Here is a 23,660-nt window from a genome sequence, read left to right as displayed (position 1 = left end):
TTATTATCTCATTAAGCCCTATCCAATCAGCAGCTGCAGCAGTCAGGTCACTGATGATCCTTCAGGTCATCACCTCTGGTCCAGCAAAGAGCACTGGAGTGGAAGTGCTGGGGTGGAGAGTGGAGTTTTGGGCTGAGTATTCCTTATTTCATTGTTTTACCATCCAGGCTCTTTCCTCTGGTTCATTTCATATTTGAGCTGAGAACCCCTTTAAATGCCCAGTTTAAAGGGTCTATGTCTGCACAGAATGAATGTTCAAACCAAGTACAGATGCTCGGTGCATCATGATGGGGCCAAACATTTAAGTGCACCTTCCAACCTGATTGTTTTGCATTTATCTCTGACCTTCTCTGGCCCTATGAAATAAGAGCTGTCAATCAAAGAAAGGAGTCCACACTCGGGTCAGGAGAGGTGCCAGCCAGTCCAGGCATTTTGATGTGATCGTCGTCCTTGTTATACGGTCATCTGACCCTGATCTTATTGTCCTCCTGTCACCATTATTCCATCATGACTATCACTCAGATATACAGACATAGGGCCTTTCACACATGACGTCAGATCATTTATCATTTCGAAAGTTAAATAACAATAAAGTGATGAGTGCTTAATTTATTTTTAGAGATGAGCGGACTGGTAGAAGTTTGGGTTTGTGGGTTCAGCCGAACTTTAGATAAAGTTCAAGTTGGGACTGAGGGGGGACTTTACACGTTGTGACATCGCTACCGATATATCATTGGGGTCACGTCGTTAGTGACGCACATCCGGCGCCGGTAGCGGCAATGAACGAGCACAGAAGCGTACAATATCGCTGATCTGTGTAACGTCGTTCATTTCCATAATGTCGGTTCGACCGCAGGTACAATGTTGTTTGTCGTTCCTGCAGCTCCACACATCGCTGTGTGTAAACCCGCAGGAGCGACAAACATCTCCTTACCTGCATCCCGCCGGCAATGCGGAACGGAGAAGGTGGGCACGATGTTATGTCCCGCTCATCTCCGCCCCGCCGCTTCTATTGGCTGTCCGATTAGTGATGTCGTGGTGACGTCGCTGTGACGCAGAACGCACTTCCCCCTTGAAGGAGGGATTGTTCTGCGGTCACAGCGACGTGGCCGACCAGGTATGTGCATGTGAAGCTGCTGTAGCGATAATGTTTGCTACTGCAGCAATCATCACATATCGCATATGCGACGGGGGCGGGTGCTATCGCACTGGACATCGCTAGCAACTGCTAGCGATGTCGCAACATGTAAAGCCCACCTTAGACTTGACCTGAATTTGATCCGGGAGCCCAAATCCCATTGGAAGTCACTGATTGGGCAGTTTGGAGACTGCAAGTGACTCGCACTGTGCTGAGCACCGAGTGAACTCGAGCATACCGATGCTCGATCAAGTGGTTAGCACAGGAAGAGCACCCCGGAACTCTGAACTCAGACACTGAGTTTTTTAAAGTCCGTATTTGGTATGAAGCCAAACATTACAGTTTGGGTCTGCTCATCTCTATTTATTTTACATCTGTCTTTGGAAAGGCTGGGTGAAAACCCATATGATTGTCACCACAGTACCCACAGTGATGTCACTCAACATTCCCGGGGTTCTGAACGGCAAAGCTGCATCCTTATGTAGAGATACGTCATTCTGTTCTAGAATTTGTATGATAATATGGCAAATATACCATTCAGGACTGAAGGAAAACTAAGGCCAATCCTTATTCCAGGTTTCACAGAAACAAATGTAACTGAAGAAATAGCTGAAAAAAAGAACAACTAGATATATTGTTATCAAAAACTAATAAGTTTCAGGTTTAATTTATTTCACCCCCTTTGAAGGTTCAGTTTACTTCTAGGGATGATTGAATACCTCAAATATTCGGCTTTGCGGATATTTTCCAAATAGGTCGCCGCTATTTGAATATTCGATGCATAATGTAAGTTTATGGGAAGCCCAAATAGTTCCGAATAGTTGTTATTCGGATTTCTCATAGACTTACATTGTGCATCAAAAATTTGCGAATAGTCGAATAGCGGCGACCTATTCGGGAAATATTCGCAAAGCCGAATATTTGAGGTACTCGATCATCCCTATTTACTTCCATATCCCTGTATCTAAGGTATCCAACCTAAGCCAAGAGAGTTCTTATTGCACTCACCTTGGCACTCAGCAGCACCTATGGCATATGTCCCAGTTGTCCCTTTCTAAGCTATACTTCTGCTAGCCCGGAGGAACTAGAAACTGTCATATAGGTTCCGTAGCCTCTTTTGCATTTGTTGCTCCTCAGCAGCTCACAGTCATTCTTTTCTACATCATTATCATCATCATCATCATCATCAAACATTCTAGGCAGGAGACGTAATGTTACTTACCGGTGTGTGGCGAGCATGTCATCCCTGTGGTCCATGTACAGGAGCTGCGCTCTCCTGAGAGACAGGTGCTTGCTCCCACCTTATGGCTACACCACCTCCTTGTCATGCGCAGCAGCAGGAATTGTTGTGCAAATTAATTGCTGCCCAACAGCCAATCAGAAGGCAGGGATGCTTATACATCCAGGCAAAAGAGCTGCTTCTGGATATAGCGCGGCCCCCAGTCATATGAGGTGGGGCACATATAAAAACAGAAAGTCAGCTCACCCCCCTGTTGATTGTTTGGCATGTAATGCATATAGCAGGGCTTCTCTCTGAGTGCACGGACCGCTGTCAATGGCTGCAAACATAATACAGCTACTGAGGAGAAGAGCTTCAGTATCCTTTTTGTAGCCCAGCACAAAGACATATAGAGAATGCTTACACGCATTGAGCTGATGAATGCCTCCTAGTCATGGCGTTCATAATGTGTCCAAACATTTCAATACACAAAAAGCATTGAACTTTCCCTCTAGTAAAAACAATGACATCACACATCTCCATGACAGGAGCTGAATAGCTAATCGAAACATGTAAAGGGGGCACACGCCTTATTTTTCCTGAATAATTGATGCACTATTGATCAAAGGAAACAATCATTAATTAATGAACATAAATATTTATGATTCTAATCCTTATCATAGTAAAACATCCATCAACCTTGAGATGGTATTTTGCCTAAAACGTCAACCCCTTAAGGACGTGTTTTTGTTTTCATTTTCATTTTTTCCTCTCTTTAGTCCAAGAACCAAAACATTTTCATTTTTTCATCAATATAGCCATTTGAGGACTTAATTTTTTGTGGCACGAGTTGTAGTTTTGAAAGACACCATCAATTTTATCATGCAATATACTAGAAAACAGGAAAAAAATGCAAATGTGACAAAATAGTAAAAGAAGAGCTAAATTCTGCAATTGTTTTTGGTTTGTTTTTTTATTTAGAGCATTTATCTTACGATAAAAATGATCTGGAAATATAATTAACTTGGTTAATATGATTATGGAGATACCAAACTTGCATAGTTTTTGTTTTATTTACGTGGTGAAAGAAAATGCAGAAACTTGTTTAAAAAAAAAAAAAAAAAGAATGTTGCTAATGACACCATTTTCCGAGGGCTGAAATGTTTTACATTTTTCAGAATATGGAAGTGTGTGAGGGCTTGTTTCTTATGCCCCGAGCTGATGTTTTTATTGATATAATTTTTTGGTAGATACAATGTTTTCATATCCAGATATTACATTTTTGGGGGGTTCTTGCGGCAGCCGAAAAAATGCCATTCTGGAGTTTTGATTACACTGTTCTACAGCCAAATTGGTTGAAAGACAAAAACAGTTGAACTAAACTAATTTTGTGGTACTGAAGAGGAATATGATGCTTAAATTTGCAGGTTGGCTTTAATATTTAAGATTCAGATAAGTTTGTAATTACTTATGACACTTTTTATGCAGACATAAAAAATTGTCTTTATTATTTCATCATCACTATTGCATTGTTAGCAGCTATCTATATACTAGTGACTATGCTAGATCTAACTATTTAGTACAGGGTAACTCACAATTTACAATATAACAACATCTCAATTAGAGATTAAATGGTGCTCAAACCCAATTAATTAAAACTGAATTTTATTTAGAACTAGCTGTAGTACCCGGGTGTTGCTCGGGATATTAACTGTCTCTCTGTCTCTCTCCCAGTCTCTGTCTGTTTGTCTCTATCTCTCTGTCTGTCTCTGTCTTTGTCTGTCTGTCTCTGTGTGTCTGTCTCTGTATGTCAGTCTCTGTGTGTCTGTCTCTTTGTGTTTGTCTCTGTCTGTCTCTCTGTCTGTCTCTATACCTGTCTGTCTCTGTGTGTCTGTCTCTATCTGTCTCTTTCCCTGTCTGTCTATGTCTGTCTGTGTGTCTGTCTCTATCCATGTCTGTCTGCCTGTCCGTGTTTATCTCTCTGTCTGTCTCTATATCAATCTCTCTGTCTGTCTCTCTATCTTTGTCTGTCTTTCCCTATATCTGTGTCTGTCTGTCTCTCTCTGTGTCTGTCTGTCAGTCTCTTTACCTGCCTGTTTCCTTTCCCATCCATCTCTTTCCCAGTCTGTCTCTTTTCCAGGTCTGTCTCTTTTCCCCAGCTGTCTAGTTCTAGGTCTGTCTTATTCCAGGTCTGTCTCTTTCGCCGTCTGTTTCTTTTCACGTCTGTCTCTTTCCGGGTCTGTATAGGTATATCTCTATATTGGGGTCCCTAGCTCTATGACCCTAACTGTGTGTCATCTCATTGCAATTAAAAACTGCTATGTGTGGAGAGGGGTAACCAAGGACTTTCTTTTATAGGAGATGGAAAAGACATGGCCGAAAGGGGCGGAGCTGTGTTCACATTCAGAAAAAAACTTCATAATACTAAATAGGATAGCTGAAGTGAGCACTAATATATATTATAAGTGCAAGCCAAAAAAATACATACAGTTAGGTCCAGAAATATTTGGACAGTGACACAAGTTTTGTTATTTTAGCTGTTTACAAAAACATGTTCAGAAATACAATTATATATATAATATGGGCTGAAAGTGCACACTCCCAGCTGCAATATGAGAGTTTTCACATCCAAATCGGAGAAAGGGTTTAGGAATCATAGCTCTGTAATGCATAGCCTCCTCTTTTTCAAGGGACCAAAAGTAATTGGACAAGGGACTCTAAGGGCTGCAATTAACTCTGAAGGTGTCTCCCTTGTTAACCTGTAATCAATGAAGTAGTTAAAAGGTCTGGGGTTGATTACAGGTGTGTGGTTTTGCATTTGGAAGCTGTTGCTGTGACCAGACAACATGCGGTCTAAGGAACTCTCAATTGAGGTGAAGCAGAACATCCTGAGGCTGAAAAAAAAGAAAAAATCCATCAGAGAGATAGCAGACATGCTTGGAGTAGCAAAATCAACAGTCGGGTACATTCTGAGAAAAAAGGAATTGACTGGTGAGCTTGGGAACTCAAAAAGGCCTGGGCATCCACGGATGACAACAGTGGTGGATGATCGCCGCATACTTTCTTTGGTGAAGAAGAACCCGTTCACAACATCAACTGAAGTCCAGAACACTCTCAGTGAAGTAGGTGTATCTGTCTCTAAGTCAACAGTAAAGAGAAGACTCCATGAAAGTAAATACAAAGGGTTCACATCTAGATGCAAACCATTCATCAATTCCAAAAATAGACAGGCCAGAGTTAAATTTGCTGAAAAACACCTCATGAAGCCAGCTCAGTTCTGGAAAAGTATTCTATGGACAGATGAGACCAAGATCAACCTGTACCGGAATGATGGGAAGAAAAAAGTTTGGAGAAGAAAGGGAACGGCACATGATCCAAGGCACACCACATCCTCTGTAAAACATGGTGGAGGCAACGTGATGGCATGGGCATGCATGGCTTTCAATGGCACTGGGTCACTTGTGTTTATTGATGACATAACAGCAGACAAGAGTAGCCGGATGAATTCTGAAGTGTACCGGGATATACTTTCAGCCCAGATTCAGCCAAATGCCGCAAAGTTGATCGGACGGCGCTTCATAGTACAGATGGACAATGACCCCAAGCATACAGCCAAAGCTACCCAGGAGTTCATGAGTGCAAAAAAGTGGAACACTCTGCAATGGCCAAGTCAATCACCAGATCTTAACCCAATTGAGCATGCATTTCACTTGCTCAAATCCAGACTTAAGACGGAAAGACCCACAAACAAGCAAGACCTGAAGGCTGCGGCTGTAAAGGCCTGGCAAAGCATTAAGAAGGATGAAACTCAGCGTTTGGTGATGTCCATGGGTTCCAGACTTAAGGCAGTGATTGCCTCCAAAGGATTCGCAACAAAATATTGAAGCTAAAAATTTTTTTTTGGGTTTGGTTTATTTGTCCAATTACTTTTGACCTCCTAAAATGTGGAGTGTTTGTTAAGAAATGTGTACAATTCCTACAATTTCTATCAGATATTTTTGTTCAAACCTTCAAATTAAACGTTACAATCTGCACTTGAATTCTGTTGTAGAGGTTTCATTTCAAATCCAATGTGGTGGCATGCAGAGCCCAACTCGCGAAAATTGTGTCACTGTCCAAATATTTCTGGACCTAACTGTAGTACATAAGGATAAGGCTGCACATCAAAGTTAGATAATAGTATAATGCTATAAGCATACCGAAAAACATTGAAGCATACAATGAAAAATGCCACTTGCTAACTTGAAAGTGTGAATAATAAAATGCATACCTGCCATGAATATTAGGAAAAAGGAGATATTTAGCAATCGCATTGATCAATGTAACTGAGCCCCAAAACCTCGTCAAGGTATATCTCTATATTGGGGTCCCTAGCTCTATGACCCTAACTGTGTGTCATCTCATTGCAATTAAAAACTCCTTTTATTATACTCCTCTCCCCCCAGGACTACTCCTCTTACTATCCTCCTCTCTCCCCAGGACTCCTCCTCCTATTATCCTCCTCTCCCCCAGGACTACTCCTTGTATTATACTCCCATCCCCCCAGGACTACTCCTCCTATTATACTCCTCTCCCACCAGGACTACTTCTTCTATTACACTCCTCTCCCCCCAGGACTACTCCTCCTATTATACTCCTCACCTCCAGGACTACTCCTCCTATTATCCTCCTCTCCCCCCAGGACTACTCCTCCTATTATACTCCTCACCTCCAGGACTACTCCTCCTATTAAACTCCTCTCCTCCCAGGACTACTCCTCCTATTATCCTCCTCTCTCCCCAGGACTACTCCTCCTATTATACTCCTCACCCCCCAGGACTACTCCTCCTATTATACTCCTCTCCCCCCAGGACTACTCCTCCTATTATACTCCTCTCCCCCTAGGACTACTCCTCCTATTATACTCCTCTCCCCCCAGGACTACTCCTCCTATTATACTCCTCTCTCCTCAGGACTACTCCTCCTATTATACTCCTCTCTCACTGTACAAAACATACCTACCCCCAAAATACACAGACACCCACCCACACAAACTGCACATCACACACAGCACCACACACACACAATGCTGCAGACACACAGCGCTCCACAAACAACGCAACACACAGCGCAACACACAAACAACACCGCTCTCACACACCCCCACACCTAGACAAAACTCAGAACATTTACAGCGCCCTACACAAACACTTTTATATATATATATATATATATATATATATATATATATATAAAACAAAAATCATACATTAACTACACAATAAATTCTAGAATACCCAATGCGTTCGAATCGGGCCACCTTCTAGTTAATCATAACACCACTCCATAATCAAGTAAAGGAATCCAGCTCACCCACGTCTGACCTCACCGCACCTCAGACTCGGATCCGGCCCTGCCCCGGCCGCAGCATTGAGTAATGAAGGAAAGCGATCCAGCTGAGTGACCAGTGATTTATTCAGTGCAATACAGACATGGCATGGTCGTGGTTAATGCGTTTCTGGCTTAACGCCCTTAATCATAACCAAAATGATTGTGAATGGTTATAATTAAGGGCGTTAAGCCAGAAACGCGTTAACCACAACCATGCCATGTCTGTATTGCACTGAATAAATCACCTGGTCACTCAGCTGGATCGCTTTCCTTCATTTTTCATTCCATAATCAATATATGAAACCAAAAAGAAAACAACGGAGATTCAATTGCCAGAGATAACAGTATATATTTTATTTATTAATCAATAGTTATATCATAAATAGTCATTATAGAAAAAGCACACATATTAAAAACAAGGTACTACTAGATGTTTATAAAAATAATTTTTGTGGGGGGAGAGGGGGAAGCAAAATCCCAATCCAATCCCACAAGAGGCAGACACAAGGTGTAAAATATAGGGAGGTACCGTATCTGGGGAGTGCAAAAGTTTATCACTGAATAGAGGGTAATGGAAATAGGGAAAGTTATTTCACATTTTTAGCTGTTATATTGCTCCTTATCCCGGCCATAATAAAGCAAAGTGAACCTATTAATTGCCCTCCAAATAGAAATAAAATCTCCTCACCCATAGACACAGTAGCCCTACCAGTGTGTCTGTGATTTGCAAGGAAGACCTTTTTCCCTGTCTGTCTGTCTTTGTCTGTCTCTGTCTGCCTCTGTCTGCCTCTGTCTCTTTGACTCTGTCTTTCTCTCTCTGTCTTTATCACTGTCTGTCTGTCTCTGTCTGTCTCTTTCCCTGTCTCTTTCCCTGTCTCTCTGTGTCTATCTCTTTGACTGTCTGTCTCTCTCTCTGTCTCTTTCCCTGTCTGCCTCTTACTCTGTCTGTGTCTATGGATGTCTGTCTCTTTCTGTCTCTCTCTATCCGTCTTCCCACCGACATCTTATTACCTCACACATAAGCTTCTTATATTAACAATTTATTTTGTTCCTATAGCAGCAACTCACAGCTGCTATTAATAACCTGTAGCTCGCAGCTCCTTTGACTTTAATGGAGGAAGGTTTTTTGGAGAGTAACTGTAAATTTTCCCATCAAACCATAGTCTATGACGTTCCCTGAGTCGCATGGGGTGTCTGTGCAAAATTTCGTGATTGTAAATGCAACGGTGCGGATTCTTTTAGCAGACATACATACACACACACACACAAACACACGCACACACACATATACACACATAGACTCAGCTTTATATATTAGACTAGTTGTAGTAAACGGCGTTACGCGGGATAGTAACTGTCTGTCTGCTTCTCTCCTAGTCTCTGTTTTTCTCCCTTTCCTTCTCTCTCTCTCTGTAAGTCTATCTCTCTCTGTCTGTCACTTTCCCTGTCTGTCTCTCTGTATCTCTTTTTTTTATCTGTCTATCTGTCTCTCTATGTTTTTCACTGTCTGTCTGTCTCCCTCTCTCTCTCTGTGTCTGTCTGTCTCTTTCCCTGTCTGTCTCTTTGTCTGTGTCTATCTGTGTCTGTCTGTGTCTTTGTCTGTCTGCCTCTACCTGTCTCTGTCTGTCTGTATGTTTCCCTGTCTGTCTCTTTCTGTCTCTTTGTCTGTCTCATTCCATGTCTGTCTCTTTCCCTGTCTGTCTCTTTCCCTGTCTGTCTCTTTCTCTGTTTGTCTGTCTATTTCCCTGTCTCTTTCCCTGTCTCTTTCCCTGTCTCTGTGTCTGTCTCTGTGTCTGTCTGTCTCTTTCCCTGGCTGCATTGTGACATGCCAACATTACATTTAAGGGCGTTTCTGTGCATTCTTCTGAAGTTCTGGCTGCACTGTGGCTCCCAGTTCCATTGACTTCAATGGAGGCAGGTTTTTTGGCGAATAACTGTAAAGCACGGGGTTAAAATTTCCCCCCAAAACATAGTCTATGACGTTCCCTGAGTCAAATGGAGTGTCTGCGCAAAATCCCTTTAGCAGACATACACAGATACATACATACATACATACATACATATATACATACACTCAGCTTTTTTATATTAAATATATAATAACAATATTAAAAGCAAGTCCATATATCAGGATGGTTTCACCATTGCATAATTATGATGTAATAACATTCATATATAAAATGATGGCAAAATTAACAAAAGTAACATGAGGGATGAAGGATAAATGCACCAACAAAGTGACTGTCTATTATGGATTTAATACACAATCCTCACAATGCATAGAGGGTAATTAAAAATGAATGCCAGTGCTAATAAATTATATAAGTCCTAATACATTAGGCTGCCCTCAACCAGGTAAGGATGCATAAACAGTATCAATATCCTTCAATATAACCCCACAGTGCTAAATGGCAACCATTAATGATAATACTGACCCATCTGTTACAAATCGGCGGCGCCGTAGCCGCAAACAAGCCTGCTGAGGTCCCTGTTATGCCTAAGTGATGGCCGCCATTTTAGGCTGTGCCTCGGATCGTCCAGTTGGCTGCTTCTTCCTCCACGTCTACACCGTGTGCAGAATTATTTGGCAAATTGTATTTTAGAGGATTTTTTTTATTATTGATCAATAACTATGTTCTCAATCAACCCAAAAGACTCATAAATATCAATATTCAATATTATTGGAAGGTGGAGTGTTTTTTTTTTTAGATTTGGCTATCGTAGGAGGATATCAGTTTATGCAGGTGTCACGCTCCCCGGTCCCCGTGCACTGCTCCCCGGTCCCAGTGCTGCTCTCCCCGGTTCCCGACGGCGCGCTCCGCTCACCACTCCCGCTCCCGGTTCTCCTGCTCCCTCTTCCTCACCAGGATCCTCCAGGCGGTCCCGCTCCAGGCGTCCCTCGGCTTCACTGGACACCCTGCCCGGCACTCCTGCTTCCTCAGCGCCGCTTCCTTCCCTGGTATCCGGCACTCAGGCCTCGCGCATGCGCGTTAGGGCGCGCGCGCGGTCATTCACCCTTTCTTAAAGGGCCAGCACCCAGAAACAGGATATTGGCTTGCAGGTACAGGGTATAAGAGGATTCTTATTCCAGGTGGGCTGGGCCTGTTCTACGTGTTCAGCAAGCTAGTGTTCAGGTCCCCTATTGCTTTGCCTTGTGCTTTTGCCTGCATTAACCCTGTCCTGTCTCGTAGAGCCTGTCCTGCCACGCCAACCGCACCGAACCACGCTCATTCCCGTAACCTGACGGTGACTTCGGCGGATGTTCCACCATCTCTGCAGCTCCGCCAGTCTCCAGTCCCTGGCTCCGTTTGGTGACCCGTTCCATTGCTCTGCAAGTTCCGGATCCCGCCTGACCTTACCACCTGGCCTCGGACTCTGAGCCTCGTCACCCGGACCACCGTCCAGAACGCCGTCCACCTTTCCTGCTCCCCTACGAACTGTCCGGCTTCCATTAGTGCTACGGCTGCCGTGCACCCAGACCCTCTGGCGGGGTGACCTGCCTGGCTGCCTCCTCAAGAGAAACCGGTGTACGGTCCAGAGGTTCCACCACCCGGACGTTACAGCTAGAACAGGCCATGGATCCCGCCGAAGCACTAACGGCCCTGCAGCAGGAACTCACACGACAGCGCGAGACCCAGACCCGCATGCTGAACTTCATGACTTCTGTGGATGCCCGTCTGAACGCGCTACAAGCAGCGGCCACGCCTGTGACATCTCGGGGTTCCACTGCACAATCCACGTCCGCAGCCCCCGTGGCAGCCTCCTCGGATGCTTCCAAGCTTCGTTTGGCCTCACCACCCCGGTACGCTGGAGATCCCAAGACCTGCAGGGGATTTATAAACCAATGCTCTCTCCATTTCAAGCTGCTGCCGCACCTTTTCGCCTCCGACCAAGCCAAGGTCGCGTTCATGATGTCCCATCTAGAGGGAGAGGCACTGGCCTGGATGAACCCCTTGTGGGAGAAGGAGGATCCGGTGACCACTGATATCCAGGACTTCTTGCAGGCTTTCCGTAACACCTTTGACGAGCCCGGACGCACCGCCGCCTCTGCTTCATCCCTCCTCCGGCTACGTCAAGGGACTCTGACGGTGGGCCAATATGCTATTCGTTTCCGCACCTTGGCCTCGGAACTCGGGTGGAACAACGAGGCCCTAACTGCCGCCTTCTGGGAAAGACTCTCGGCTCGCATTAAGGATGAGCTGGCTGGTCGTGACGTGCCTTCTACCCTGGATGCCCTGATTGCTCTGGCGACTCGTGTGGATCTTCGCTTTCAGGAACGATCCAAAGAGGTGTCCCGCGAGAGGCGTCCAATACGGCACTCCTCCCCACCACAGAAGTCCACCGCTCCTCAGTCGGCGTCTCCTGACGCGTCTACCTACGAACCCATGGAGATTGACCGCCTGAGGCAGTCTGAGCAACGTAGAGCAGAACGACTAGCAAAGGGTCTCTGCTTCTACTGCGGTGATGGTTCCCACCTGCTACGCTCTTGTCCCGAGAAGCCGGGAAACTCCAAAGCCTAGGCTTGGTAGGAGAGGCTACCCTAGGTGCTGGGACACTCTCAGACTCCGTTACCTGGACTATTCAAGTCACTACAGAAGAGACCCGGTTCACGGCAGAGGCGTATCTTGATTCCGGAGCAGCAGGCAACTTCATCCAGCAGGCCACGGTGGATAAGTACCAGGTGCCGGTCCTCCCACTAGAGAAACCACTGGTGATCGCCTCTGTAGATGGGAGACCCCTCTCTGACACCGTCTCACTGATCACCAAGCCTGTGGAAGTACGGATTGGTGCTTTGCACACCGAGAAGATCACCTTCTACGTCCTCCCGCGTATGTCTCATCAGATCCTGCTGGGACTCCCATGGTTACGGACACACGAACCGTCGGTCAGCTGGAGTACAGGTGAAATCACCCGATGGGGCTCCTCGTGCCACGAGAGATGTCTGAAAACCATCCAGCCCGTTCGACGCTCTCCGGTTCCAGAGTCTCTACCAGGACTGCCTTCTGCCTACTGGTCCTTCTCGGACGTTTTCGATAAAAAGGAGTCAGAGGTGCTACCGCCTCATCGTCCCTACGACTGCGCCATCGATTTACTGCCAGGAACCACGCCTCCTAGAGGAAGAATATACCCCTTGTCCCCTGCTGAAACACGGGCCATGTCTGCCTATATCACCGAGAGCCTGGCAAAGGGGTTCATTCAGAGGTCCTCATCCCCTGCCGGAGCGGGGTTTTTCTTCGTCAAGAAGAAGGAAAGTGATCTGCGCCCTTGCATCGACTACCGGGGTTTAAACCAGATCACCGTAAAGAACAAATACCCTCTGCCGCTTATCCCCGAACTATTCGATCGGCTCCGAGGAGCCCGTGTATTCACCAAGTTGGACCTCCGCGGGGCTTATAACCTAGTTCGCATTCGCTCTGGAGACGAATGGAAAACCGCATTCAACACTCGGGATGGGCACTACGAGTATTGTGTCATGCCCTTTGGTCTGTGTAATGCTCCGGCAGTCTTCCAAGAACTGGTGAACGACGTGTTCAGGGACCTCCTCTATGTCTGTGTCGTGGTATATCTTGATGACATCCTGGTCTTCTCTCCGGATCTACAGACCCACAGAGAAAACGTGCAGCTAGTTCTCCAGAGGCTTAGAGAAAACCGTCTATACGCAAAGTACGAGAAATGCATTTTTGAGAAGTCGTCCCTTCCCTTCCTGGGTTATGTTATCTCGGACACTGGCCTGCAGATGGATCCTGAGAAAGTGTCTGCCATCATCAACTGGCCTCCTCCCTCCGGACTGAAGGCTATCCAACGCTTTGTCGGCTTTGCGAACTATTATCGGCAATTCATCCCGCATTTCTCTGCCTTGACTGCACCTCTCTCTGCCTTGACTAAGAAAGGAGCTAATCCTAAGGACTGGTCCCCGGCGGCCGATGCCGCGTTCTGCTCCTTGAAACAGGCGTTTGCTTCTTCCCCGGTTCTCCATCGCCCTGAATTGAACCGACAGTTCACCTTGGAGGTGGATGCCTCTTCCTCAGGAGCCGGGGCTGTGTTGATGCAGAACTCCCCCTCCGGCAAGATGGTCACTTGTGGATTCTTCTCCAAGAGCTTCTCGGCACCCGAACGCAACTACACCATCGGGGATCGGGAGCTACTGGCCGTGAAGCTTGCCTTGGAGGAATGGCGCTACCTCTTGGAGGGAGCAGTATACCCTGTAATCATATACACGGACCACAAGAATCTGGAGTACCTGCGGTCAGCCCAAAGACTGAACCCGCGACAAGCCCGCTGGTCCTTGTTTTTTGCTCGATTTGATTTCCAACTCCATTTTTGGCCTGCGGACAAGAACGTGCGGGCAGACGCTTTGTCCAGGTCCTTCGTGCCCGTGGAGTTGGAGGAGGAGATGTTCCAGCCCATCATCAACCCCAGCAAAATCATTCCGGTGAATCCTGTCGCTTTAACTCAGATACCCCCTGGGAAAACCTGTCTCAGATACTGACAGACAGAGAGTCCTGCACTGGGGCCATGCCTCGAAGATCGCCGGCCATGCTGGTCAGAAGAAGACTTGGAGTACGATTGTCCGTCACTACTGGTGGCCGTCCCTCCGTACAGACGTCACATCCTTCGTTTCAGCCTGTCCGTCCTGTGCCCGGAACAAGACACCAAAGCACCTACCATATGGACGTCTCCTGCCTCTGCCCATTCCTTCTGTTCCGTGGCAACATATCGCAATGGACTTCATTACGGACTTACCCTTATCCTCCGGACACACTGTCATATGGGTTGTGGTGGACCGTTTCTCAAAAATGGCTCACTTCATTCCCATGGCCGGGCTGCCTTCTGCCCAGGAGCTAGCTGACTCCTTCATCCAACATATATTCCGATTGCATGGCTTTCCCACACACATTGTGTCCGACAGAGGAACTCAGTTTACCTCGCGCTTCTGGAGGGCCCTCTGCAAACATCTGGGAGTATCTCTGGACTTTTCATCGGCCTACCATCCTCAGTCGAATGGGCAAGTGGAGCGGGTCAATCAAATCCTGACCTCCTTCCTGCGCCACTACGTTAATGCCCATCACGATGACTGGTCCACGCTTCTTCCTTGGGCTGAGTTCTCCCACAACCATCACATCAGCGAGTCCACCTCCAGCTCTCCATTCCGAGTCGTTTACGGACTTCAACCTTCTGTTCCATTGCCAGTATCCTCGGCTTCTGATGTCCCCGCAGCAGATGCTCTGGTCCAGGACTTCTCAGCCATATGGAGCTCTGTCAAGACTTCCCTTGAGCATGCTTCTTTGCGGATGAAGAGACATGCGGACAAGAGGCGCCTGGATCCCCCGTGTTTCTCCCCTGGTGATCTGGTCTGGCTTGCATCCAAGTATGTCCGATTGAAGTTGCCATCGTACAAGTTGGGTCCTCGTTACATCGGGCCGTTTAAAGTCATCAGCAAGATCAATGCAGTCTCCTACAAGCTGCAGCTCCCGGCCACGATGCGGATACCCAACTCCTTCCACGTCTCCCTGCTCAAGCCTGTTGTCCTTGGTCCCTTCTCCGCTGATACCGGTACTGCTCCTCCTCCCATCGCTGACGATGACATCTATGCGGTAAGGGATATCGTGGCCATGAAGACCGTACGAGGTCGACAGTATTTCCTGGTGGACTGGGCGGGGTATGGTCCCGAGGATAGGTCCTGGGAGCCCCGGGAGAATGTTGGCACTCCTCTGATTCGTGCCTTCCTGTCCCGGTTGCGGGGAGGGGGGCGTGGGGGAGGGGGTACTGTCACGCTCCCCGGTCCCCGTGCTGCGCTCCTCGGTCCCCGTGCACTGCTCCCCGGTCCCCGTGCACTGCTCCCCGGTCCCAGTGCTGCTCTCCCCGGTTCCCGACGGCACGCTCCGCTCACCACTCCCGCTCCCGGTTCTCCTGCTCCCTCTTCCTCACCAGGATCCTCCAGGCGGTCCCGCTCCAGGCGTCCCTCGGCTTCACTGGACACCCTGCCCGGCACTCCTGCTTCCTCAGCGCCGCTTCCTTCCCTGGTATCCGGCACTCAGGCCTCGCGCATGCGCGTTAGGGCGCGCGCGGTCATTCACCCTTTCTTAAAGGGCCAGCACCCAGAAACAGGATATTGGCTTGCAGGTACAGGGTATAAGAGGATTCTTATTCCAGGTGGGCGGGGCCTGTTCTACGTGTTTAGCAAGCTAGTGTTCAGGTCCCCTATTGCTTTGCCTTGTGCTTTTGCCTGCATTAACCCTGTCCTGTCTCGTAGAGCCTGTCCTGCCACGCCAGCCGCTCCGAACCACGCTCATTCCCGTAACCTGACGGTGACTTCGGCGGATGTTCCACCATCTCTGCAGCTCCGCCAGTCTCCAGTCCCTGGCTCCGTTTGGTGACCCGTTCCATTGCTCTGCAAGTTCCGGATCCCACCTGACCTTACCACCTGGCCTCGGACTCTGAGCCTCGTCACCCGGACCACCGTCCAGAACGCCGTCCACATTTCCTGCTCCCCTACGAACTGTCCGGCTTCCATTAGTGCTACGGCTGCCATGCACCCAGACCCTCTGGCGGGGTGACCTGCCTGGATGCCTCCTCAAGAGAAACCGGTGTACGGTCCAGTGGTTCCACCACCCGGACGTTACAGCAGGTAACTATTACTGTGCAGAATTATTAGGCAACTTAATAAAAACCAAATATATTCCCATCTCACTTGTTTATTTTCACCAGGTAAACCAATATAACTGCACAAAATTTAAAAATAAATATTTCTGATATGCAAAAACAAAACCCCCAAAAATTAGTGACCAATATAGCCACCTTTCTTTATGATGACACTCAACAGCCTACCATCCATAGATTCTGTCAGTTGCTTGATCTGTTTACAATCAACATTGCGTGCAGCAGCCACCACAGCCTCCCAGACACTGTTCCGAGAAGTGTACTGTTTTCCTTCCCTGTAGATCTCACATTTTATGAGGGACCACAGGTTCTCTATGGGGTTCAGATCAGGATCAGGTGAACAAGGGGGCCATGTCATTATTTTTTCATCTTTTAGACCTTTACTGGCCAGCCACACTGTGGAGTAGTTGGATGCATGTGATGGAGCATTGTCCTGCATGAAAATCATGTTTTTCTTGAATGATATCGACTTCTTCCTGTACCACTGCTTGAAGAAGTTGTCTTCCAGAAACTGGCAGTAGGTCTGGGAGTTGAGCTTCACTCCATCCTCAACACGAAAAGTTTCCACAAGTTCATTTTTGATGATACCAACCCATACCAGTACCCCACTTCTACCTTGATGGCGTCTGAGTCGGAGTGGAGCTCTATGCCCTTTACTGATCCAGCCTCTAACCCATCCATCTGGCCTATCAAGAGTCACTCTCATTTCATCAGTCCATAAAACCTTTGAAAAATCAGTCTTAAGATATTTCTTGGCCCAGTCTTGACATTTTATCTTATGTTTCTTGTTCAAAGGTGGTCGTTTTTCAGGCTTCTTTACCTTGGCCATGTCCCTGAGTATGGGACATCTTGTGCTTTTTGATACTCCATTAACGTTGCAGCTCTGAAATATGGCCAAACTGGTGGCAAAAGGCATTTTGTCAGCTTCACGCTAGATTTTCCTCAATTCATGGGCAGTTATTTTGCGCCTTTTTTGCCCAACACGCTTCTTGCGACCCTGTTGGCTATTTGCCATGAAACGCTTGATTGTTCGGTGATCATGCTTCAAAAGTTTGGCAATTTCAAGACTGCTTCATCCCTCTGCAAGACATTTCACAATTTTGGACTTTTCAGAGCCCGTCAAATCTCTCGTCTGACCCATTTTACCAAAGGAAAGGAAGTTGCCTAATAAGTATGCACCCCTTATATAGGGTATTGATGTCATTACACCACACCCCTCCTCATTACAGAGATGAACATCACCTGATTACTTAATTGGTAGTTGGCTCTCAAGCCTATACAGCTTGGAGTAAGACAACATGTATACAAATTATCATTAGATCAAAATACTAATTTGCCTAATAATTCTGCACACAGTGTAAGTGTGGAGAAGCGACTAGGGCGCATGCGCGTGTCGATTTGCCCCAGCCAGAGCCTGTTTCCAGGGTTTTGGCTAGTGAGCATGCTCAGACCGTAAGTTCCATTCCTGTTGCTAAGCCCTCAGTCCAGGCTACTGAGCATGCTCACAAACTTAATGCGAAAAGTCTTTTTGCTCAGGTGCTTGGACTCCATGCGGTGTCCTGTGTTGTGCCTACTGAGCATGCTCAGCCTGTTAGTCTTATTTCTGAGACTAAGTCGGTCATTCAGGCTACTGAGCATGCTCAGGCACTTAGTACATCAGACACTAAGTCCGGTAAGGACTTCACTGGGCATGTCCTTGAGGTGGCAGGCCCTGATAGGCTGGATAGTGTCAGGTGTTCTGATGATGTGGCCACTCCGGTCTGGCTCGCGGAGGCCCACTTCTGTGACCTGGCACCCCATCATTGGTCATCAGCCCATCTTGGAGCACGGTGGACCCCGACTGGTGATTGGGATATTCACCACCTTTATCCTAATCTGCCAGTCTCTCTGTAACACCATCAAAGCTGCAATGTGAAACCTTCCAAGTCCCAACACGCGTTTCACCTCTTCATAAGGGAAATGTCATCATAATTGTTCTGTGGTGAAACCATCCTGATATATGGACTTATTGCTTTTTTTAATAATTTTAATATTGTTATTATATATTCTAAATAAAATTCAGTTTTAATTAATTGGGTTTGAGCACCATTTTACTCTAATTGACATGTTATTATATTATTAGGAGCTAGTCTATTACATCATGCATTTAGTCTATTGAGCCTTAAGCATTCTATCATCTTAGGTTGACCAATCAAAAAATGCCAACTCAGCTTCAATGACATAATCCTAATTACAGTTGCATTACCAACTTTTATTAATTCTCTCGGTGTAAGGTATACAGTTTTAGGATTTACTAGCTTAGTTTCTTAGTATATTCACATGTTTCTATATGGTTTATTACATATGCCTCGTTCTTACATTAACAAACTGAATAAGTTTTGCTACATATGCAGATAATTCACTTTTGCATCACAGGTGCGAAACTGGTCTACCATGATAAGGGAAGCCTACGACCTGTATTTTGGCTGCAGAATAGAATATTAGGGCAGAGTCATACTTAAATATCGCTTCTGATGCAAGAGCATCAGATGCGATTTGCTAATGACCCTCGGCTCAGGCTCTTCTGCGAGCGCTAGCTGAGTGTCATGAGATCAGATCACAGCTGCGTAGGAGAGGGAGGGAATAATCTCCCTATCTGCTTCATTAAAAGGGAACTGGAGGAAAAACAGGTTTTTTTCGCCACGCTTGAAGACCACGAACATCAATGTTGAACAAACAATTTCTTTTATTTCATTCCTACGCGTTTCGGAGACCCCAACTGTCTCCTTCTTCAGGGATGGGAACTTTACAGAAACAAAGGAAGAGCCTTTTATAAAGAGGTGTACAGACAAAAAGAGAGAGAGAGAGAGAGAGAGGAAATCCCTGGCTATGACTGTCATGATATATGTGCTTTTCTCCATCCCATATTTTTTGTATAAGATGCCATGTGATGTATTTTACCTTCTCACTGTATTTGCTGTAATAATATGTCAGGATGTGATGTAACTTTCCTTTGGTTGTACTTACTGAACACTTTGAAATGTCTTGGGATGTAAGTAACCATACCTTCCCCCCATCTCCTGTGTCTCTGGGCCCATAATGCAATTATCTCTTGTCCACACAGCCAGGGGAACTTCCCATTGTTTCGTAAGCAGTGGATAACGCCAACTACACAAACCTGTAGACATCTCGGAGCCAATCTTCTAGAATCTTCTAGTGGGCCCAACCATTGCATAGACCCCTACCCTTGAGGGGCGGGCCCACGAGCTCAGACAATACACTCCTGTTTCTAAGTGCAGTTGGGAGCTGAGCTTTGAAGAGGAAGGGAGCAAGATCTGATTCTGCTGACAGATTTCGCCGTCCAGTGGATTGTGTGGGATTTCTGGGACTCTGAAAAGGACTATTACGTCGTGATCTGGCACTTTAGATTATCGGGAGGTGCCCCCGAATCTGTTTTATTTGGACTTGTCGTGTGCTGCTCCTGTATTCCTGTTAGTAAACCTGTTGGATCATCCTCGGCCTGTTGTCTCTCCTTGCTCTGCTATACACCCCGTCACAACGACATCAGCTCAACATGTGCTACAGAGCAGTGACTCATAGCCACGTGGAATAAAGCCGCGTCATAGTACCCATTTGACAATATTACATATAGTACATATTTATACAATTGGTTTGAAAAAAAACGTTCATCATAAGTGAAAACATAAAATTAGAAAAATCAATTTGGGATACAAAAAGAAAAAGAAAAATCAGTATATAAAGATATATACTTCTGATACATATGTTTGCCACAAACCCGAAGTTGGGGGGCCGTGAGGTTGACAGGCTATCTCACAACCATTACACTATCAGAAGGATTTAATAGTGCCTCATGGTCAGCTGCAATAGGATCATTAGCACCCTAGTGTAACTGACAAACACCAGAAGATTCACAGCGTGTAATGATATAGAAAAACAGAGCATATATTATATTTTTTCAAGCAGAAGAAAATATATATTATCATTACTATTAATTATTGATTGTTAGACTTTAGTGGTTAAACAATTCAAATTGGATGCATATGTGAAAAGTGCATTTGAACAAGAAAAGTGGTGGGAGTATAGCACTAAAAACACTATTAGAAACGGATCTTTAAGCTCAAACAAAGAGAAACAGGGGGAAAGTGCTGTGCGCATGCGTGAGGATAGAGACAGATTCCCTTACTGAGAGAGGTGAAGTAAGTTCAAAGCCGTGGGAAAAAAGTGCAAAGTGCAGGTGCGCTTCATATGGAAGGTAGCAAGCTCCTCACATGGGGTCAAGAGGGTTCAAAAGCGTGGGAACCTACTGTAATGCGCGGGCGTGCGTTAAGCTGTCAGCAACCAACTTTAACACAAAAAAAGGGGGGGGTTTGTATGCAATCATGCCGTGGAAAAAGGTGTACAACATAATAAACAACCACGAATAAGTCATTCCGGGAAAAGTGAAGCGGGAACATGCCTGACCGTGCTTTGAAGGACAAAAATTGGTTCATTTAGATTTATGCTCTAACATGATGCTGGAACAAAATCTTTCCTGAAGGCTGGTGTGCCGAAAAAAGATAAGATAAGCAGACAGTAGGCTGATCTTTGCACTGAAACAGGGGAAAGGGGGGTGGTTTAAAACTGAAGACCAGTATATTGCTTGGAACACATAGTGATATAAGCAATAAAACATAACCATAAAACCACAATAATACAATTGGATAGAACCAAGGATGCAACACCAGAAAATAAATATGGTATGCATAAAGATTAAAACAGAATACATTTTTCCGGTATGCTACCGGTATGCACGAAAAATAGGATTATCAAAAAAGGCATTTATAGCAACATTTAAATCTGAATTTGCGGAAAAAAATAAAAACAGTGAATAAATATAACATAATAATAATATAATTAAGGTTCTAAAAGTCAAGATAATATACTAAAAAACCTGAGGAGTAATTATTAATAAAAACCTGAGGAGCAATTATTAGGATTCTTGAAAATACCATAAAAACCACATTTTCGGAAATTAATAAAATAAATCAGTAATCTCATTAAGGCCAAAAGGTTTTAGGGTGTTCAGTCTATGGATCCAATAGGTTTCCTTTCTACTGAGGGTTTCTGCCCTATTGTTGGTATTGGGGGGAACTTGCTTTATGGGCGTAATTTTAAAATCTGGATTTTTATTATGTGCTAACATACAATGTTTGGACAGCCCATGTTGTAGGAAGCCAGTTTTGATGTTATAACGATGGGAGTTCAATCTATTATGAAGCTCCTCACTGGTCCTACCCACATACTGCTTCCCGCATATGCAGTCCACCAGATAAACCACATGATCGGACTGACACGTCAAATGATCCCTTTTTTGGAAATTTTTAGAAGAACCTGGAGAACTAAAAATGGTCCTCCCGTGATGAATGCTTTTACAACACAAGCATTTTTTTGACCCACATCTGTATGCTCCCCCCATAGCTGGAGTTTTCTTATTTTGGCTCAGTGTTGCTGTTCTGAGTCTACTCGGGGCCACAATGGTTTTAATGGTAGGTGCTCGTCTGAAGGTGACACCAGGAGCCGAAGAGCCGAAGGCAAGATCGAACTGAGTATGGGATCCTTTTGCAAAATAACCCAATGCTTAGAAAGGGTATCTCTTATGGTTATATTATCCCTGCTGAAAGTAGTAATAAAATTTAATGCAAACTCATCCTTAGTGTCATTTGGCGTCTTACCCTTGACTGTCTGTGTTGGATCCGGAGGATCTTTCCTCCCTTTGATAAGATCAGACTGTTTGAGTTTGACCGTCTCCTAGTAGGCTTTCCGGACTAAAGACTCAGGGTATTTTTTCTCTGAAAAAGATCCCCTCAAAATACCTACTTGATCTCTAAAGTCAGTGTCACATGAACAATTTCTCCTGATTCTTTTGTACTGATTAAGAGGGATGTTATATAGCCATTTAACATAAGGCTCGCTTACAAAGTGTATATAACCGTTAGCATCTACTTTCTTGAAGAAAGTTTTGGTGAGAACTTTATTGTTATCATGAAAAATGGTTACGTCCAAGAAATTAATCTCTTTATCACATATAGTCGCCGTGAAGACCAGACCCCAGTCATTCTCATTCAGTTCATCTAGGAAAGTTCTGATGTCTGAGCGGTCACTATCCCAAATTATAAACAGGTCATCAATAAACCTTTTGTATAAAATGATACCACCCTCATGCAAGCCGTTATCAATAAATAGCATTTCAAATAGCCCCATAAACAAATTAGCGTAGGAGCATGCGGCTTTAGAGCCCATAGCTGTACCGATACGCTGATGATACAATTTTTCAGAGAAGGTAAAAAAATTATTATGAAGAATGAAATGCATACTTTCTAGAAGAAAGTTTTTCTGGGGGAGAGGAAACCTGTTATCGTCCTCTAGGAAGAACGAAAAAGCTAGCAGGCCCAAATGATGGCGAATATTTGAGTATAAAGATGCTATATCAATTGTCACAAAGATATAGGACTTGTTCCATGCGATTTTATTTAGAAATTGTATCAGATGGGCTGAGTCTCTAAGATGGCTTTTGAGATTCATAACATGTGGTTGCATTAATAAGTCCACATAGTGGGCTAGGTTCGCTGAAAGGGAGTTAATGCCGGATATGATAGGCCTCCCAGGGGGGTTACGCAAATTTTTATGAATTTTCGGGAGATGGTAAAAGAAGGGTAATGGTGAGTTATTCACTTGGAGGAACCTTTTTTCAGCTGAGCTCAGCATATTAGCATCAACTGCACCTTGAATTAGAGTTTTATAAGTTACAAAAGCTTGATCATATTTATCTTTGCTGACAACTTCATAGTATAAAGGGTCCGATAGAATTCTAAGGGCTTCTTTGATGTAGTCCGTCCTGTTTTGGATAACTATTCCACCACCCTTATCTGCTGCTCGTATTACTATATCGCTATTAGTTTTAAGATTATTTTGGGCTTTCTTTTCTGTGTGTGACAAATTGTGCTTAAAAGATTTTTTTCGATTGACCGCTATTTTCAGGCCTGCCAGTACTAGATCACAGAAGGTTTTTATAAAGTGACCCTGGCTTGCTGTAGGATAAAACTTCGATTTAGCTTTAACCGCAGTATGGTAGTAGGGAGTTGTTTCTGGGAGGTTAGTAAGGAGTCTGCTTCATTGTCATCCTGTGCGTATACCGCACTGAACTCGGATGAGTGCCGTCTGATGTTTCCCTTGCACCCATAGACTTGTATGGATGCGTGTGACACGGCTTTTGCAGAATATCACGGCATACTT

The 23,660-nt window shown here is 45.3% G+C and overlaps 1 protein-coding gene across 1 annotated transcript in view; it reads right to left on the bottom strand.

Moving 5' to 3' along the window:
• The window catches only part of PLAAT1 (phospholipase A and acyltransferase 1), a 62,193-nt gene extending 59,461 nt beyond the window's left edge, over positions 1 to 2,732 (bottom strand). The window contains exon 1 of the mRNA XM_075340492.1: positions 2,361 to 2,732. The gene's annotated coding sequence lies outside the window, so the exon portion shown is untranslated. The remainder of the gene's footprint in view (positions 1 to 2,360) is intronic.
• Between the last annotated feature and the right edge of the window lie 20,928 nt (positions 2,733 to 23,660).

This window comes from Anomaloglossus baeobatrachus, chromosome 3 (genome assembly GCF_048569485.1).
Source record: "Anomaloglossus baeobatrachus isolate aAnoBae1 chromosome 3, aAnoBae1.hap1, whole genome shotgun sequence".
Taxonomy (NCBI): Eukaryota; Metazoa; Chordata; class Amphibia; order Anura; family Aromobatidae; genus Anomaloglossus; species Anomaloglossus baeobatrachus.
This window is presented reverse-complemented; position numbering and strand designations above follow the sequence as displayed.